The sequence below is a fragment of the Cynoglossus semilaevis genome, chromosome 13, assembly GCF_000523025.1.
Source record: "Cynoglossus semilaevis isolate Cse_v1.0 chromosome 13, Cse_v1.0, whole genome shotgun sequence".
Taxonomy (NCBI): domain Eukaryota; kingdom Metazoa; phylum Chordata; class Actinopteri; order Pleuronectiformes; family Cynoglossidae; genus Cynoglossus; species Cynoglossus semilaevis.
The window spans coordinates 9000883-9004728 of record NC_024319.1 but is presented as its reverse complement, the minus strand read 5'-3'; positions in this window follow the sequence as shown (position 1 = coordinate 9004728).

The following is a 3846-nucleotide window of genomic DNA, read 5'->3' as shown; positions in this document are numbered from 1 at the left end:
AAACAACAACCAAACAGACCCTGCTCTCTTGCTCTCTGCCCTGATGAAGTGCATACAGTTACAAACAATGTCTGCAGAGACGTGAACTGATAACATCCATCCATCCATCTATCCATCTCTATCGTTGATATTTAAATCATCTAGCCTACATTAACAACGTAGGTGACGGGCAGGTCCATAAGCAGGTCCACACCATTGTTGAGCTGCTTTGTAAATCTTAGTTCTTCTGCATCTCCTGCCTTGACTCCTTTCTCCTGGTTCCCTGACTGATTCTTGCAGCACGCAATATTGAACACACTTTGTTCGTGCTCAGTGGCCCAGAATAACTCGGTCATTATGGTGGCAAAAGGGACAGGTTTTGAGTTTGATTTCATGATGGTAATATAGCCCATGTGCGTAGGAGAAGAAAGCCTTCAATGGGGACATCTGTTCAATGCGGCTTACAGTTACAGCCGCCCGATAAGAACAACCTGTCCACACCATATGAACTCACAACGACCCTCTCACTCTGTCTCGCAGCACAGTCTCTGGACGCAACAGGCGACAAAAAAAAAGAGAGAGACTTTTTCTCGCCTTTCAGTCTGATTGTTAAGAAGTAGAGGATCCTGCGGGCGTGTTTCTTAAACTTTGCACAGCACGACCTGTTTATGGTGACCCAGTAGTGCAACACAAATCAGAATTTTTGTACAAAAATAATAGTGACATATGATACTATGCAATAAATATTCCATAGAATTATATTTTAAAATAAATCATTCCATCTGATTTTGGCTAACAGAAATCCAGGGATGTGGAATTATAATAATATTCTTCTACTTTTTGTTGTGTTTTTTATTAGTTATTTTTTGCAAAAGTAAAAATATATTGGTTCACCAAATGACATTTACACTTGTGGCTATGGAAGAGTCTGAGGGAACAGTAGTAAAGTTACATGTTTGATTAAATATCCTCCAACTCAGCAATTTTCCCAATGTAAGAGAATATAAACTCATCAAACAAACAACAACAAAAAAACATACAAACAAGACCACAAAGTTACGTAGTCTGTGGACTGATGTACAAACATGGTGATCCAACATGGCAGCCTTTTTAAATGAAATCCACTCCTAGTGTAAATTAAAATATACCTAAATCTGGATAATAAATAAAAATGCTGTAAACTCAATCTAATTTGCATCAAAAAATAAAACACACACTGTGCCTTTAAATAAAAAAATGATTTAGTGTCAGATTTTGAATTACTTTAGATTAAATCCATGTTACATTTCCTCTGCAGGAGAGTGGAGTTATCACACTGACCCTTGCTGTTATGATGACTTGATCATTTGTCACCATAGGTCAACATGTCCCAGGTAGCTGCAGCCTAAAGACCCCGCACCGTGACGTGTGTGGTGATCGTTACCCTTCTATGAGTCTGATCTCTGGAGTTACATTTAATTCCATTATCTCTTTATTAATGTCGTGCTTTATGTGCAGTGGTTGGTGGAAACAACCGAATCCACCGTGGCTGCGGTGCCACTCAGTGTGAGCAGGATTTGTTTGGTCCACAGTCACGGCGGCTGCAGGAGATGCTGTGTGTGTTTTATTCTGCAGCTGAAAGCAAACGTCGAGGGTCAATCAATGCACGGAGGAGCCCAGGAGCAGGAGAAGGAGCAGGAGCAGGAGCAGGAGCAGCAGCAGGGGCAGGAGCAGGAGCAGGAGCAGGAGCAGGGGCAGGAGCAGGAGCAGGAGCAGGAGCAGAGGCAGGAGCAGAGGCAGGAGCAGGAGCAGGAGCAGGAGCAGCAGCAGAGGCAGGAGCAGAGGCAGGGTATGTAGTTTTTTTGTATTATTATTATTATTATCCCGTGTGGCTACATCCCGTTTGTCTGTGATGCAGAGAATGTAGTTTGATAGGATTTTTGAAAAGCTTGTGTGACGGGTCATTTGGCTGGAATTGAACAAAAATAATGAATAAGGGACAAATAAATCGATGTGTTTCTTTCTAATCTGCAGCGTCAATAACGCAACTTGACGTGCGCGTGTGTGTGTGCGTGAGAGAGAGAGAGACAGACAGAGAGAGAGAGAGCGAGCGCACAATGGTATGTGTGGGTGAGTGTGTGTGTGATCTAAAATCAAGCTGCTTTTAATTATTTTTACGTTAAATAATTAAAAAAAACATGATTTTTTTAAATTTACGTTTTAATTGATCATTGTGTCGTCTGTGTAAATCTAAAAGTTAATCATTAAATATATATAAAGTAAATCTACATATTTGCAGTGCATTATTTGGCGTGTGTTTGCACAACATGTGCAGCACTTTTGGCCACCGTTTTCGTCCCCTGTTACATTTTTCCCCAGTTAAACCCGGTGTAAATTAATCCAAAAAGCTGTTGTCCAATCCTAGAAACACAGGGATTAATCAGATAGTCCATCGATCACGCTGTGTAATAAAGGAAGCGACATGGGTTAGGCAGATGATGTGATGAATAATCCCTGGTCGTTTTAATTAACTTTTCCTTGTCCTGTAATGACCAAGCTGGTCAACAGAGCCGGTCAATAAGCATGTTAATATCAAACAAATAAAAAAAAAAAAAAGCGCGGATGATTAAAAACCTCCCGCGTTATTAAATTTGAAATTCAAATGAAATGTATGCTTCAAGTGCGCACTGCATGCTAAATAGAGCCATGGACACACACACACACACACACACACACACGCACACACGCTCTTTTCCATGCAGGTTATTATGTAACAGCAGGTTCTTCTTTGGATTTAACAAATGTCAGTGTGATCCAAGTGATGAACCTATTCAATATCAGCAGCCTGTCATTTTATTTCCAGGCCGACACTGAGTGCAGTCACTTACCCTAATAAAGAGACCAGCGCCACAGGCGGCACCAACATTATATATATTGCCAATAAAATATAAAATAAATAATTTACATTTCTGTGAATGTATAATTTTCCAAACAGAGGGTTTTTTTTAAGGTCAAGTGACCCCCCCCGGGCCCTCACCCCCCCCCCTCCTCCTCCTCCTCCTTCATCATCATCATCTTCTGCTTCAGACTAATGCAGCGCATAATCAACAGAATATCCCAGACTACGGAATGTAGCACTGAGGATTTTTTTAATCAAAACTGTCAAGATAATTGAAGACAATTACAGTAAAGTGAAAGTTGAACACGGTGCAATAAGGGCCCGCGGGCGGAACAAAGCAGCCTTTATATGTGCTGTAATAGTTTGTGTATATTAACTCCTACCACAGGGGACCTGAAGTTAGTGTCAGAAACAACAGGGTCAGCACCGAAATGACAAGGTGGGAAAAAAAATGGGAATGATGTTGTGAAATAAACCAAACAAGCAGTGGAACTGCAAGCAAAAATAATTTTAATTGGGATTGGTCATCTGATTATTTTAATGAATCAATTGTGTTTGGGGCATAAATGGTAGTAAACTGTGATTTTATTTTTTTAACCCTGTTTTTCTAATGTCATTTCTAAAAAGAAACGTTCTGGGAACTAAATGTACTGCTTTATGTGTACGGTTTTCTTTTTTTTAAAAAAAAAAAAAAACAACAACATTTAATTTCATAGTAATTTAAGTTTTATCTGTTAAAATAGCCATTATAAATTAAATCAACTTGTCTACTACACTCTTCCTTCTGGAGTTTTTTTTTTTTTAGTAATTTACCTACTCATGTTCTTTATAACAACATGCAAATGTTCTGTCTACAGGAGCAAAGACACTGCAGAACATAATCACGACTGAGCTGCTGGAGTCAAAAAACTTCATCTACAACAAAACTCACTAAAAACAATTAGTTCAACGATCAAACAAACAACTCCATTAGTCATCAAAATAATTGG